The following is a 17913-nucleotide window of genomic DNA, read 5'->3' on the forward strand; positions in this document are numbered from 1 at the left end:
ATCTCGTTGTAATACCTTTCCAAATTACTCTACGAACAATACTTTTTTTTAAAAAAAATAATTTTCGAAAATCTCAAACTTCAGCAATCGGTCTTCTCTCTCTATAGACTTTGTAATTGCTCTTGCAACTCCTATATTAGTTTCTTCATATTGCCTGTAAAAGTATTCTTCCGCAGGCATAGTTTGTATACAGGGAAGCCCATTTTACACCAAGTGCAACATGGTTTTCAAATTTTTTTGCACTAAAACTAATATTAGTACATATATTTTTATTGTTCAACTTAGTAATTATTTATGTCATATACTTTTAACTATTTTCAATTGTTTTTATCTACATTTTAACGTGTTTTACGAGTTTCCCTTTATTTATATAGCATGCTGAAATTGCCAAACCTTCCAGAGTCGTACAACAACCGATCGTACCTTTGCCTAAATTGGATATCTCCCAATTTTCTGATCCCCTATTTGATTTTCCTATAAGAAATCCTCATTTGTTAGACAATACTATTTCTTTAGATGCTTATGAACACACCGTGGACAATGATCCTTATTTATCCAGCCCTAGGCCTACCTGTCACACAGTCACGGAAACTGCACATAACATGTCTTTCTCTGATCATTCGCATCATTCTGAGGTAGATTACTCAACGATGGCTGAGGCTCACACTGTTTCGTCAACAATACATGATCCTTCCCTGAGCCACCAATCACCATTATTAAATTCTTTGGCCTTTTCTTTAGACACTGCCTCATCACAACATTCCAGTGCTGGATGTATGTTAAAAAGGGTTATTGCACCTGATAAAATAGTGATGCAACAATATTCCTCCTCTGGACGACTTCTGAAAGCTCCAAAAAAAATTTTGATCTTTTAAAATAATGTTTGTTATCAGCTTTGAGACTCAACCTGAGTCTCAAAGGGGGGGGGATGTTGTGAAATGAACTGCAGTAATAACTGGCGCGAGGTGCTGCTGTTTGTGACGTCAGCCTGCGTGCTGAGTTTTAAGAATGTTTTGCTTGCAGACAGAACGAGGCTGATCTCGGAAGAATGAGAATGTCGTGATGAAAATAAAGAATGGCTTATTAAGAATTTTTTGTCTTTATTCATAATGCACCCAGCCTCGGGTAGAGGCAGCCCGCAACTGAACAAACTGTTTTGAATATATTTGATTTATATATTTTCTGTGTTCTTCGTTAACAGTAGCTCTAAATGGCACTTTTATTTGGTGTACATCCTTGACAATCAAGAACATTCATGCAAGCTGACAATTATCTTATGTAATATTTCCACAAGATAACACAGCCACAATCGAAGATGTGATTTTTGCCATCCCATGTCTCCTAAAATGCTACTGGTATAGCTGCATTGGCTCTGGCCTTGAATACTACATGTCATACAATCAGAATTGCTTTCAAATAGTGTCACTGCAAGAACACTACTTCCAGGTAAGTCCTCACATTAAGTGTGAAAACTTTTGAGATTACTACAACTTCAATAACCGGATTCTCTAAAAAACACACCAAATGTCATGTTGCACAAAATGTGAGCAATTTTCACACTACCAAAGATATCTGGAGAATACATCATTCCAGACACCAGACATTCAATATCTGAGTCACTTCCACAGCATCTGCCATTCATGGTGCCAGAGGCATTTACTTTGGACATTACTGGGTGGTCTTAACTACATAAATTACAATATACATAAATATCAAGTTATCATATATTTTTGGTCCATTTATATTACATTGAATGATGCGAATCTTAATACCATGTTTGATTAAAGGTAAATTAATATTTTTATTCTTTGAAAAGCAAAAACTGCTTTCATAAATAAATTTTACTTTTATAATTAATTATAGAGCATCTTACCAAGAATTGTTACTTACTTTTTCTTTTCCTTCTGTAAATCTATTGAGAATGGCTATTCAACTAACCAAGATGCAGTCTTCCTCTTATGGCAAAATATAATAGCCTGTCCTATTGACACAGTACCATATATGTTACACAAAGCTTGAAATTTCTCTTCTTTATCTCTGGACACTATGTAATACTGATATATATTATCCAAACTGTCTTCTTTCCTTTTCAGTTTAATTATAATAGGATCAGAAACAATCAATTCTGCAAATTGCATGATTTCTTCAGAATAAGTAGCTGAGAACAGCATCATCTGACAATCTTTTGGTAGCTGCTTACGGATGCGAATAGACTGGTCTTGATATCCTTGAGTCGAGATCATAACATCTGCTTCATCTAAAACAAATACTTTTATTTTCCTGAGATCAAAAAACTTATAGCACATTGCCCCAATCATAAACTTTACCAGGAGTTCCAATCATAAACTGAGCAGTAATTTTTTCTCCTCTTTGCAAAACCTCACCTTTAACAGCAAAACAAAATTCAATGTTAGGACAAAATTTTGCCATTTGTTTTCCCACTTTTCCTGTCTGCATGGCTAACTCATATGTTGGGGACAAAATAAGCACGTGAGGATATTTCAAATTTGTGTCCACTCTGCTCAAACTTGCCAAAAGAAAAGCAGCAGTTTTAAGCATACCACTCTGAGACTGAGCAATCATATTTTGTGGAGGATCTGCAATAAGAGTAGGAAGAGCAGTCTCTTGTATTTTTGAGGGTGAATTAAATCCCATACCATACACACATTTTAGAAGTTTAGGTCGCAGATTCAATTCTTCAAAAGATTTCACAGAATAAAAAGATGAATTAGGATTTCTCTGGATATCTATATCATGAGAATCTTCAATTAAATGAGATCATACAAGTCTTTTCATCACAGATATCTCAGCAGGATTTAATTCAGGTTCATCATCTTTTTCATCATCCTCTTTTAATGCTTCATCAGGAATCTTTGGAGGAGGTATTGGAGGTGGCACTGGTGGAATGGGATATTCCAAATTTAAATTGTCAACTAATTTTAAAATTCCTTTCTCTTGTATATCAGAAGAAAGACCCCAATCATCAACATCTGCCATGATAAAGCCTATTGAAAATGTAAATGTCAAAATATAGATTTCTGCAAATTCTAATATATGAAAGACAAAGACATACTTAGAAAAACTGAAATCATAACAAATATAATGCATGTGTCCCAAATAATTAAAATGTATGAAGATCATAAAAAGCAGTTATTTTACTTATGTCACATTACTTTAAAGTGATAACTCTGTTGCTGCACAAAAACAACAACACTGATTATTATGCTTTTCATTAAATGGTTTTCAATTCTATGTACAAAAACTCATGAATATACAAGTTACCTACTAACTAAATGTAGAAAATGGTTCCCAGTGGAGAAATAGTATCTATTTGAATTTTGAACCATCTGGTTACCATTTAGTTACCATCTAGACTTTGGTTTGTAAACAGGACAGACTAAATATTCATATTTTGTGAAATTTTTACATCATGAATATCTTTGTATCAACAGAGCCAGGTTGAAGAAAGGCCAGCACCTGGGTAATCAGGTAATATGTGATCTAATTACTTAGCTATTTATTTTTAGAGGGTGATCCTAAAATTTGCTGTCTTCTCACCTTTATTTTATTACATGCTCAAATTTAAAAAGAGTGTTTTAGTCTAAGAAATAAATAACAAACTAAAAGCAGTAGATTACATACTATATGATTACTGGAACCTGTACATTCTCGCAAGTATACCTCCAACCTGGCTTTCTGTCCCAATTTTGAGAGGTGTGGTGGTACAAGAGACTCGCACCCTTCTCCCTCTATCACCAATCTCTTGAAAGGACTTCAGGTTTGCTGTATATTTTCAGTCATTTGCTGCAGACACTATATGCTTACATACATCCATGCTTTCTCCAGGATTTAAAGCCAGACCCATCAATATGTGTCACTAATCATTACAGTAACTGGACTCAGAGGTCGACAGGTTAAAACAAGGCAAATATTCAAGTAGGCATATTAGATATCACAAATCACAAAGCCTAACTGCTGATGAAATTCCAAAGGTCGCTAACCCCTCTTCTCCTACCATTTAACTCTCAAAAAGGTATCAGCTAGCTGCATATTTTTAGTGCCCCCTTGCCAACAAAACACTTACAAACACACATGCCTTCTCTGAGAATTGAACCTGGGCTCTCTGGGACAGCAGTCACCATCTCTAACCATTATCCCATCTTTATGTCAACAGCAGGATATGAACCAGTGCTTAATTAAAAATTAGAGGAACAAATTAGTTATTTCACCAACATTTTTTTTTTTTTTTTTTTTTTTTTTTTTTTTAAATTCTAAAGGTGACAAAGATTATTATTATTATAATTGACAAAGATTATTTGCCATAGAGATGTATATAGCATGAAGAAGGAAAAATTAAATGTTAAATCACTATCAGAGCACACAATGCAATTTCTCAATATTTCACTGAATGCAACTTTTCAAGTAATCTTCACTTAAATTTTCCCAATAAAGCCTAGTGATCTTTTCTTTCTTCCTTCCATGAGGTTAACAAACATAAAACATACAGTTGAACTTCTCTCCCATCATCATAAAAAACTGCAGATAGAAACCTCCTATTCAAACTATCACTCGTAAAGCACTTTTCTTGGTGAAGTTAGCATTGTGCTTTATGTTCATAGGTGGTTTTTAGAAAAAAAAAAAAAAACAAGCACTTTTCTAGGTGAAGTTAGCATTGTGCTTCATGTTCATAGGTGGTTTTTAGGGGGGGGGGAATTCTGGATATTTAATTGCTCCCTTGGATTTCATGAGAGATCCAAATGGTGACCTTGAGAGAGCAGCAGGCACAATAAATCCCTAATGACCATGTCACAAATGAATACATCTTCCAGATTCTGTAAAACAGTTGTTCCAGAATTTAGGTTTGGTAGGGTAAGACTGAATTAATTTAATGACCAGTGACCTATACTGGTGACTCTTCTAAACATAAAAAGTCATAATTACTGTACGAAGTCCAAAATATAGATGTCGAAACCCCCAGCAAATTTTTCTTTTACAGAGGTTTAGAAATGGGAAATATAATACTCAAAGCATGTGTGCTGTTAAAATGATTTTCTCCCTATTAATTAAAAACTCTGCCAGGCGCATTTGATCTGCTAGGCACACATCGAGCACTTTTGTTTGCTCTGCCTCCTTCTCTCCAGCGAATTAGCTGCCCCTCTTCTAGTGCCACTTATAGTCATAAGGTCAAACAGTGAATATATTTCTTCATTTCCAGTTAACAGATGAAATGCCCCAATAGGCTCCCTGTAACCTATTACGTTGCTATTTGACAAGTAAGTTTTCTGTGACTTTTTAATACTATATCACATTTTTGTTAGCAATTTCATATCACAAAATATTTTATTATTACCTACAAAACTGAGTATGTTTTAGGGCTCTGGCTTTTTTCCATGCACATTGTACCTGATCATGTCATGAATTGTAAAATATTTTAATAATTTAAAATATTGCTTATTACAAAAGTTGATAAAAACATTTTCATAACAACATTATAAGTATTTATTTGATTCAGGCTTCAAACTGTTAAATAAAAAAAGTCCGATTTGAGATACCCTCAAGACTTGATCAATGGCAATGACTTACTGCAAAGTGTGCAGTGTGAAATATTGTAAAAGCATCATAATTAATTGAACCAAGACATTTGGCTTAACTGAACGAACAAATAAACAGAAAACAAAAAGAGTCAGAAGTAAAAAATATCTAGATTTTTTATGTGGTTTGTTTTTACTTGACCTTGTACAAAAATAAAGTTGGCAACCCAGAATATTTTTGCGAATGGAAGCCGGCAACGCAACAGCTTGATCCTGCCATACTCATTACAATCTAACCTGAGAACACATATAAGACAAGAATTATTATTTGGCAATCTTTCTTTAACAAAAAGTCATAAAAGGTTGGTGATTTTTGTGATCTGGACACACATGGTCCAACAAAACCTTTTTACTTTTTCATCCGTAAAAAATCACATTGCACAAAGGTGGTTCTGCTAATATGCAAAATGTTCAAAATGGTAGTCACACAGTTCATAAAATTTATGCTGTATGTAGACAAAATACTGTTTCTCATGACATAATTCAAATGTGGTTCGAGAAGTTTAAGCTAGAAATTTCAGCCTCGAAGTTTATGCCCACACTGGATGGCCATCCTCCATAAACAAGGTTCTATTAAAAGTTATCATTGAAAATCCACATTAAACAGAGCAAGAGATTATGCCCACACTGGATGGCCATCCTCCATAAACAAGGTTCTGTTAAAAGTTATCATTGAAAATCCACATTAAACAGAGCAAGAAGTATCAGGCGAACTAAATATTTCAAATGCACTGTATGTCGTTAGAAGGCGACTAGGTAGGTAAGTTGCTATGATGTATGGGTACCCCATACTTTTAACAGAGCAGAATATGCTTGCTTCAGTTTCCACATGTGACTTCTTGCCAAAAAGAAATAAAGAAGCTCATTTTTTTAAATGGCTCATTACTGGAGACATGAACTGGATGCTATGCAATAATGTTACAAAAAAAAGATTACAGGATACACTAAATGATACACTTTCTTTGTAGGGGATGGTATCCCAAAAAAGTAATGCTTTGTGTACGGTGGGACAACAAAGAAATTGTGTAACATAAATTACTGCTACCAAGTCAGACAATATACGTTTTCAAATGATAGTTCTAAAAGCAGAAACTGAAGCTAAGTGCTCAGAACTGACCAATAGTTGAGGTGTTATCTTTCACCATGACAATGCTCGGACCTACACTTTAAAAAGTATCAGGCAAAGACCTATTCAGCATGGCTGAGATGTTTTGTGTCATCCCTAATATTCACCAGACCTTGACCCCCCCTCACATTTTCATCTCTTCAGGTCTCTTTGAAAGTCTCCGAGAGATTGTCAAACAGGGCCTCAGTAACTTCTTTATGAAAAACCTAATAACATTTTTATGAAAGGAATTTCTCAGCAGCCAGAAGGAAAGCAAAAAGTCACAGAACAAAATGATACTTACGTAATTCAATGAAACTTTCGGCTCTACTCTTATATGCACCCTAAGATCAACAAATGTGGTGATATGTGTTCAGCACTGGTTTCTGTCACCATTGCGACAAACCCTTTCGAAGTTGAAAACTCTTTTGCTGGAGTGGTTTAATTGCTTGTTGGTTCGTGTCATGCGTGTTTTGAAACGGCCTATGTTGCAATGAGAGACATGGTTGCAAGAGGGTCTGGGAGATTATTTTTAGTGGCTGTGCATGACAGAAGTAAGGTAACGCTGATGCAGTGTACTAAAGAGTGGATTGAGCCTTGTAAATTATTTTTTTGGATGGCTGGAAATCCTACAAGGATTTAGGAAAAGAAGGTTTTGAACATTTATTTGTGATCCATAGCATGAATTTTGTGGATAGCGAGTCTGGCTGTCATATAAATAACATAGAGAGCATGTGGCGGCATGTTAAAGCTACTGCTGTCCGAAAAAACACTGATTATGGTAAGTGCATTTTATTTTTTTTTTTTTTTTTTATTTTGTAGAATGTTATGTTCATTGTTTTTTTACTATGAATTTCTGTTGTTTTTTGAATTATTTGTAATTTATTTTAGTTTATTTTGTTGATTTGTGCGTAAAGCCTAGATTGTGCAATTCGTAGATGTTTTTTGAAGTTTAAACAGAATGCTGCGTACATGGTTTTCTTTGAAATTTATTGTTGTTATTTTAATTTATTAAAGCAAGGTGTGCGTAGTTTGTAGATTCCTTCGCTGGCTAGATTGTGCAATACATAGATTTTTTTTTTTTTAAACTTAAAACATACCGCTGTGTACATGGATCGAATAAAATATTTCCGGTTAGAAACTACGTTTTTGCTATCTAAATTTTTTGTTTTTGGATTTTTTTTCATGCGAAAACCGGCTTTTTGGAGACATTTTAGGCATAAAGGTCGAAATGTAGACAAAAAATTTAGATACTAACGTGCCAGCATGGCGAGAAATTTTTCGCCACATTTGGCGACCTGACGGCGCATATAAGACTAGTTCCAAATTTTCTTATGTTTTTTTATTGCTTCATTAGTATTTATCATCAAAAACTTTTCAGATGATCCAATAAACGTATATGCTGAAACATTTGCCTAGCACTTACCATCTCCCTATGGAAGGGGAAGCTTTGCGATGAATTTTGAAAGTGTTTTTACTACTGCAAGTGCAAACATACATTGTATTTAATGAAAAAAAACCCAGACTGTATCACGAAGACAAAAATTTGACATGATGTGAAAAAATACCAAAATCCAGAAAGATTTAGTATGCATTTAGGTAAAATATTGATTGATATAATTTTTATAAAAATGACACAGCAGGAAATAATCACAAATTGGGTATTTTGGGTTTTATTGATGATTTAAGCTTTAAAAAAAATCAAGAAAGGAGAAGCACACTTAAACAAAGGAGTTTTAACTGAAATGTTTTTTTAAAAGAAAATAATTTCCAAACTTTTTACTTAAAAAAAAAAGTTATTTATGATACTTTTCAGTTATGTGCCTGCTATGCATTTTGGCAGGTTTTTTTATGGGTAAATAATTTTAAGTTGTAAGATTAGTTTACATAAGATTGCATACACACATGCTATATTTTTCCATTAGGTACACACTTTTCAAAATGTGTGGCAGGTGCATAACAGAAAAGTATCTAATTTATTTTTCATGTGGCCATATAACGACCACTATCAAGAATGTGACCTTTAAAGCAGCAAACCAGAAAATAACATGAAAGCCTCTTCCCTCCTGGCTATTTTACACACTGCATCTTCATATGATTTCCATGGATTTACATAACTCTATTTTATGCATATTTTCACAAATTTGCGCGTTATGTCAAATATGCTTTCATTCTCCCTTTATGATAAATCGACAGTTCTCAGAAATTATACATTTCTTATTATTTGGGTTTGCTTATCTTTGGTGACAAATGGCACCAGAAAAACCAATTAGGCCACATATTTGGTAATTCTACTAATTCAGCATATAGATTGCTTGTTTCTCACTGTATCAAAAAAAAATTAATTATAAAACGGAAATAAATTTAAAAAGTTTTAATCATATTACACTAAAAGAGAGTATTTAACATGTGGCAATGAGAAAATCTGATAAAGAATTGACAAACACTAAATATTTTTTCTGCATTTACTAATATTTCTTCCTCTTAAAAAGCAAAACATATTATATACGTATGTAAGATAGACAACTAAAAATAACAGACCTCTTACTCTAAGATACCTTTTATTCTCTTAAGGAAAGCATATTTAATTTAAAATATAGACCAAAAATGTAAAATGCCACATGCGTAAATGTCATCAACTTCACTTATTGCATATATATATATGTATATGTATATGTATATATATATATATATACATATATACATACATATATATGTATATGTATACATATAATCTATTTGGAAAAATGATTACAAATTTACTTAAAATCCATTTTAAATATCAATAGATAATTTTTAAAAAAGTGAACTTGTTTACGTTGTTTTTAAATAAAATGCCAGCATAAATTTATATTTAGTCAATTATTCCGAAAAAACACTCAACAGCAAATTTGAGATTCCATGTATTGTTACCATAACTCTTTTTAGAATAAAACATTTTTACTTCTATGAATAATATGAAATCTCACAGATAAGCTCTTTCATAGTAACTTCAAATATTAGTTACTTAAATCGCTCAGAAGAGACTGATTAATATGTAAAAGAAATCGAGTTTGGTTTCTTACTCTAAGCTAGTGCAATGTTATAATGACCAAACAGTTAAAATGATTTGGGAAATAAATTTTATTACACTAAGTTATGCAAAATCATTCATTCAACACAGACTGTTAATCTAAATAAGCCCAATAAGCTAATACAAGCACTTTTAAAATATATTCAAAATAATTTGACAGTGCTTCTTGATTTAGGAAGAGAAAATCTCGTACTATAATTCTACAGTCAACAATATTTACAGTGAGGAAAACGCTAGAATGCACCAAAATAGCACATCGGATATACACTATACAAAAATACACTTGTACCAGAATGGCATGCACTGCAAACTACAAGACAATATACGAAACCAATTAAAAGACATGAGATATTATGATACATACTTTTCGGCTTATACGATGAAAAGATAGCAGATTATCTCTCAAGCAATTATAATAATTTCTTTCTTTCTCCACTGAGGTGCTTGATTTTTATTACTCTCGCACAGATAGTGCTACTCAACGGTCGGCATCAGACCAACCATGAAAATCGTAATGCCAGTTAGTGTTGAATTTAAGTAGGATCACCGATAATCCTGATGGCTGACCACATAACGCATATAAATATAACTTACAAGGAAATTAAGGATTGGAAGTTGTTTAGAAGAGCGAATAATTTTTTCTATCCTTAATATTTCTACAGTCTGTTAGGACATGTGTAAAATTACATGCTTTTGAACCTAACCATTTAAAATCAGGTTTAGTAGATAGAACTTTGTTTAAGTGGCAACGTCTGCAATGTTTCTGACTCCGTCCGTGAAACATAAATGAACGTGGCTATTAATATTAGGAGCAAATTTTGATTGACCTATAATTAGTTAAAAATGAATATCATTTCCCACAAATTATCAGTTTTACAGACTGTATTTCTTGCAACAGTATTCTTGCCCTTCATTAACTGTTATTTTGTATGTGTAGATGCCCATGCAGAATAATGTTTTTTTGATAAAGTAACGGCCGGTACAAAAATGGGTTTGACATTTGAAGTAGCTGAAGGAGGCTTTTTGGATATTGACGTAATGGTAGGATGAATTTTTCATTATATACATCATTTAAATTGCTTTTAACTATATTCTTATCGTGATAGAAGCAGCATAATAGGGTATTTTAGCCAGCATCATCTGGCACCTCTTTTGATGAATATTTTGTGAATTTATTGGTAAGCAATTAAAAAGAGTGATGGTTGTCTTACAATAACGCATACAATTTGTAGATACGGGGATTTGTTTATCTCAAAATTACATATATTTATTTATGCACTGAGAGACAGGAAAATAATAGGTAATCACAAGGTTCGTATGGTCCTTAAAAGTTCTTAGATTTTTTGGAACGGATTTTTGGTCGTTTTAAGTCCTTAATTTTGGCCAAAATCAGCAGAAGGTCCTTAATTTTAATCATCTCAAACTTCTGTCTGTTTTTACTACTGCCATTTTGAGTGTGAATGAGCATTTTGGAGGAATATTTTTGGCGATTCACTGACGTATACATGGCTATCTTTTGAATGGGTTCATGAGTTATAATTTGTTTCTATTTCTAATATAAATGATGGGATCTTCGAGTTTCTAAGCAAGAAGTGAAACATAAGCATTTCGAAATTCATTTTCTCTAATAAAGACCTCTTACACAAATTTTCTCTTTTGGGGATGTGAATTCTTTTATTAAATGGTTCTAAATTTGGCGACTTATCAACATTTTGGCGATAAGATCAGTTTCTACAGAAAATATTTATTTCCGAGATCTGGGAATTTTTCAATCATATTTTTCAGAACATTGTAACACTGATAAATTTCATTTAAATAAGGGTAATATTTTGGAATTGTATTTAAGAAATAACATTAAAATAAAACATTTTTATTTTTCACTGTCATATTATAAAGTTTCATTTTGGCAACTTATTATACAATATTTTGAATCTGAAAAATAAACAAGGTACAGTCAAAAGTCGTTAATTCGGACACCCATAATCCAGACCTCAATCAGACCTGATCAATCCAGACCTCAAAGCTACAAACTTTCTGCGCATGTGTCGCGTTGACGCAAGACCTTTACGCTGCGAATATGCGTGTGCGCATGCGCAAAAGACGTTTACGCATGTGCAATTAATGTATAATGGACGGTATAAGCTAAGCTAAAATTATCTAATTCAGTTAATGTTGCAGATTGCGTTGTTTCTTAATCTTCGAATTGGATCCGGCTTATTATTTTTTGCAGACTGTTACAGCAATTTTATAAAAGTAAGCTTGAACTTTCGATTATGTCAAATAGAATTTCGGATATATATTTACTAATATGTAAAGGATCTACAAAGCGAAAGTATGTTTCGAAGTCCATTAAACAAAAAGTGGAACTGCAGCAAAAAATGGATAAAGGCATATCCTTTGTTTATCTAAACTTTAACGTTTGTTCATCTTTAACGCCACTCCACGCAATGTATTTTTAGTTGATCTGTCAGCACTATCCTTATCTTCAGAGCAGATGTTTTTATTTTATTTGGCTTATAATTCCTTACTAAATGTAGTATTTCATCTCGATGTACTCCGTCTTTGATATGATTAAAATCAAATTCCTCATCATTATAATTTGCTTCCTATAGTGAAGAAAGTGACACAGAAGTTATTGAAAACCGAAAAAATTTCAATTGACAAATTATTCGCTATTCTCGACACAGCAATTATAGGACTTGGAACAGCAGAACTCTGTAACTGAACAAGTAATTATGTCTGTTTATAGAATTAAAGAGAATGTATTATCACATAAAAAACGAAGCAACTTAAACAACTTACATTGAAAGAAATGTTTACTAAAGTAAACAAATAAATATTAAGCTTTTTTTTGTAAATTTTGATACCCTTTAGAACATAATTGTTCTTTATTTCACAAATTAGGGTTTCATATTTTTAATTTTATAATTTCTGCATGCCATCTTACCAGATTTAAACTGATGATCTATAATTCGGAAAAATCGACAACCCGGAATCGCCGAAGTCCCGAAGAGTCTGGATTAACAGCTTTTGACTGTATATAACAAAACATCACTGTTGCCACAAAAAATCTACATTATAATGAACATATTAAATTGTGTATTAACTGAGTTTGTGCACGTTCCTGAACAGGCCCATTTCCTTCCAATGGATTCACATATTGTCTTACAGCTACCAAACAGTTTACTAGATGAACAGAGACTATCTCCATCATCGATACAGAACAATTATGAAAAATTTCAAGCATTAAATTTTAGTTAACTCCTATAAAATTAGATTAAAACAGCTACATATTTTAAGAGGGAAAAAAAAGGAAACTAAAGAAGAGTGATAATTTTTACCTCATTTTGAAGCGTTATACTTTTCTCATCTTCATTTGCCCAAATTATTTGAAATCCATGGTCATCAGAAGTCCAAAAAGGTTCATCAAATATCAAGAATATTTTATCCATTGTTCCAAAACCAATATTAAATAAGGCTTTGATTTTCTTTTCAGGTAAACTAGGAATGAAAAACGTATCCATATTTTCCTTCAAAAACCCAACAGAAGCAGAAATTATTACACAATCCGCAGAAATCTTTTCACCATCTTCACATTCCACTCAAACAGGAAGTTTATCACAAGATCGATGCTTTAATGAAAATTCATTGAAACTATCGTAGCAAAAGTTTTTACACCACTTTAAATTCTTGACAGCCTTGTTTAGAAGCACAGTCTTATCAGGTAGTTGACAATTAAGAATGTCTATCAAAGAACTAAATCCATTCCATTTTTGAAGTTTATATGATATAAATCATCAGGACAATCAGCCCATTCAACATAACTCTAGACAGAAACATCACTTAAATCATCTGAACCATTGTCTATCATCTCAAATGTCAAAAACCAGTTAAATATTCCCCACTTAATAGATATATCATAGTCATCAAAACAACTAGCCAAATACTTCTGAAATGAGAAAAATATTCAGTTACTGATTGTGGAATATCACTGTCTGGATATCAGCTTTCACCAAGGGCATTTTTTGCATCATTTAAAAACTTTTTGAACTTCTCCTATAATCATTTTATCAACAGCCCCAGCAGGAGTACAAAATAGGCCTTTGTCTTCATAAGAGATTTCATTTAAATTATCAGCTAAGAGTTCATATGCTTTCGAAAATACATACAGTGGATTTTCGATGCCATGGATCCACTGAGCTCCAAGTTCTCTAACTGAACCACCTGCAGAAAGAGGAAAAAAATATCAGTTAAATATTTCAGCAATTTTAATTACATTGTGTCAAGAAAACTTTAAAAGAAATGCATAATCATAATTAAACTTGACAATTCTAATAAAAGAATTCGCAAGAGCATCTTATGATTTTTTAATTACTTATGTCCGAAATGCATCAAAAAAGGAGCAATGGAGCACAGCAAAACATGTAAAGCTTTAAGTGCATAAATTTAACTCATTAATTTTTAAAAAATTGTGAAATTTCTCAAGATCTCTCATGCTCTAGTGCTGCACAATTGGTATTAAAAATGTATGACAAGAGATCATGTTAGGATTACTTGAAATGAGAAACTTAATACACAAAATATTTTGCCACAATATAAGTTAGCTTGTTTCTTTGTTTTTTTGAACTGATAAAAACAAAGGCGAAACCAAAATAATGATAAGCTTGCTTGCTATTAATTGCACAAGTATAATACATTTTTAAATGAATTTACCAAATGTCAAGACATTTCTCCCACTGTGATAACCAATTTTCCGAAAATAAGGAAAATTAATTTTTAGATTATAATTAAACGTAAAATTAAATAAACTACTCGTATATTCTAAGCATTCACAAACTGTAATTAAAGTAACCGTATTCCTAAATAATGTTAAGATGTGTAGTTATTGCGTGAGTAATAATTATTTTTTATTTCAAGTATTTTATATTTTTGCATGTGTTTAATTATTTTGTAAAACTAACTTTAATGTTTTGTTAATATTCATATTTATATTTCTTTTATGGTGAATGGCAACAAGTAGTTATTCATATTTATATTTCTTTTACGCTGAATGGCAACTAGTAATGATTTGTGATTATTCCGTTTTCTAATGTTGATTCTATTGTTATTCAAGCAGCAGCTCATTTAATAGCAAAAAGATAAAAGCACTAACTTAGCTATTCGTTAGTGATTCTTGCTGTTTCTAATTATAATGCAGTTTTAATATCAGTAGTCAAGACATACTGGTGACCCTGTTTTATTTTTGAAATGACAACAAATGACTCATGGAGAAGAATTGGTGCAGTCGAAACTGCTGAGAAAGAATCGGTGCAGTGGCTGGAACTTCATCAGAGGAGTGTAAAAATACCTCCTCTTTGGGAATGATAAGCCAGAAATATGTTTTTTTCAAGTTAAGGTGCAGTTCAAAATCAGTAATATTGTTTCAGAAGAAACAAAATTAAATTATTTAATTTCACAACTTGAACCTAAGTTAGTCGGAAGTATCTGGGATATTGTAACGAATGAAAGTGCCACAAAATATTCAGATGCTAAAATCAGAATTTTACATGTATTTAAGGAAAGTGAAAATGTACATATTAAATGTTTGATTACTGGTATTGAGCTTGGAGACATAAAGACAAGATAACTTTTGCAAAAAATGAGGTCAGTTGCTACTACGGATGTGTCTGAAAATTTAATCAAATCATTTGGGCTTGAGAAGCTACCTAAATAAAGAATATATTATTAGTTAGTGATGAAGATATATGCAAGTTAGCATGTATGGCAGATAAAATTAGTGATATGAATCAGAAGTATTATCCTGCAGGGAGGGGGGTGGAACACCGCAACATGCAATGAATTCGAAGTTGATCTGTCAGAACTATCCTTATCTTTGGGGCAGATGTTATTATTTTATTTGGCTTATAATTCCTTACTAAATGTAGTATTTCATCTCGATGTATTCCGTCTTTAATATGATTTAAATAAAATTCCTCGTCATTATAATTTGCTTCCAGTAGTGAAGAAAGTGACACAGAGGTTATTGAAAATGAAAAAATTTCAATTGCGGTATTCTCGACACAGCAATTATAGGACTTGAACTTTGTAACTGAACAAGAAATTATGTCTGTTTATAGAATTAAAGAGAAAGTATTATCACATAAAACGAAGCAACTTAAACAACTTGCATTGAAAGAAATGTTTAATAAAGTAAACAAATAAATATTAAGCTTTTTCTTTTTGTAAATTTTGATATCCTCTAGATCATAATTGTTCTTTATTTTATAAATTACAGTTTCATATTTTTAATTTTATAATTTCTGCATGCCATCTTACCAGATTCAAACTGATGATCTATAAATCCGGAACAATCGATAATCCGGAAGCGCCGAAGTCCCGACGAGTCCGAATTAACGATTTTTGACTGTATTATGAGTGAACTTCACTTTTGTAACACCGAACAAAAAACTTTATGAAATTTATCAAGTAGAATTAAATAATTACACTTAATAGTTGGACATATTTGAAAGAAGTATAGTAATAGTTGGGCATATTTGAAAGAAGACAAGTGTCATTTTATTTACGTTTTACTAACAGTTCGCTTTATGTTCATTTTGTCACAGACTTGCTCAATCTAGAGGTTTAGTAAATAGTAAGTAAATTTTTATGTTAAGCGGCATAGATTAAGATGAGAAGTAAAGTCATAATCAGCATGATTCATAACAAAAGACTGGATGCTGTCACTGCTGCTGCTTGCCTAGAGAGACTTGCTAATTAGAACAAACCTGAAAGGCCTGATGTAGGCACGTTTGGATGAGTCCGGATTAACGACTTTTGACTGTATAAATAAATAAAAATAAAGCACAATTCACAAAGCAAAATTAGCTACGTAATTAATTAAAAATGTATTTGGTTAATCTTTGGATTATGGTAACTTCGCGATTTTTTGGTGAAAATTTGGCGACCAACCATGCCATAGCAACCTGCTTCTTTTTTTTTTTTTCACCCCATGCAATTTTGTTTTTACGAAGTAAAGGCATGTTTTTATTTATTTATTTACTCAAAATTTTTTTCTAACAATCTGCTAGCCGAATTACGTATATGCTAGAACTTTTATGGAACAAAAGTGCTTAATCATGACGAAGATTAGGTGCGAAATTGGGAGAAAGTGCAGAATCGCAAACTGCTTGCCGTGTTTTTAAGAATTGCACTTACACGGTATCCATGTACACGTCGACCTATTTTCACTTAAAAAAACATCCCAGAATTGCACAAAAATGGCATTGTGCACACTCTTGACTTTATCCACGTACACTGCTAAAGTACTAGCTAGTAACCTTTATGGCCTTACCAAAATGTCGCCAAACTACCTGTTACCATATTCCAAAGATTAGCCATGTATTTTTAATTTTTTCATAGTAAGAGTTTTTCCTGTGTAATTGTCTCAGAATGTGCATCAGTTTTCTCTATAAAATTAATTTTACATTTTTTCTTTTTCCCAAACTATTTATGGCTTTTTGCTGTTACAGAAATGGTAGGGATAATTTTTCTTTAGGATTTCAGACATTGCAGCTTGGAAAGTGAAAAAGGATTTGAAGGCAACCCACAATTCTAGAAGATTCGAGAAATATGTGACAAAATGAAAAATGTATGGTATCAACACATAATGGATGTATTTTATAGAAAGTGTGCAATTAATTTCTTACTTTTTGGAGAATGTCTGGAAGAACAATGAAAACATAATATTTGAATGTTTTACTTCTGATACTTGAATCTTAACATGTTTATCTTCCCTTTATTTTCTCTAGACACAAGCATGAAAAATATTTTTAAAAAAAATGCTTCTAATCCTATCACATGGGCAGGCATTATAAAAAGGATTTTTTCATTAATAAAGAAATTGAAAACTTACAATTTAAAAGATTCATCCAATGTGTCTTAATGCATCATTCACAGCTGGCAATAAGCATTTTCCCGCCTGATGCAATCTCTGTGGATCCTAAATTCTGCTGCCTAGTACCTTTCTAAATTCTGCTTCCAGTGCTTGCTCTAAATTCTAAAAGTTTTGCCTTTTCTAGATTTTGTTGGTCGGTGTATAACTAAATTCTAAAAATTCTGCCACGTCAGCACGTTACCATATATATTTCATATTTCTTCTGAATGTT

At 32.3% G+C, this 17913-nt stretch overlaps 1 pseudogene; it reads right to left on the reverse strand.

Moving 5' to 3' along the window:
• Positions 1 to 1925: 1925 nt before the first annotated feature.
• On the reverse strand, positions 1926 to 13293 carry LOC146996660 (ATP-dependent RNA helicase DDX19A-like; annotated as a pseudogene).
• Positions 13294 to 17913: the final 4620 nt, after the last annotated feature.

This window comes from Stegodyphus dumicola, chromosome 6 (genome assembly GCF_044657685.1).
Source record: "Stegodyphus dumicola isolate Sdum_Otavi_A_Nest chromosome 6, ASM4465768v1".
Taxonomy (NCBI): Eukaryota; Metazoa; Arthropoda; class Arachnida; order Araneae; family Eresidae; genus Stegodyphus; species Stegodyphus dumicola.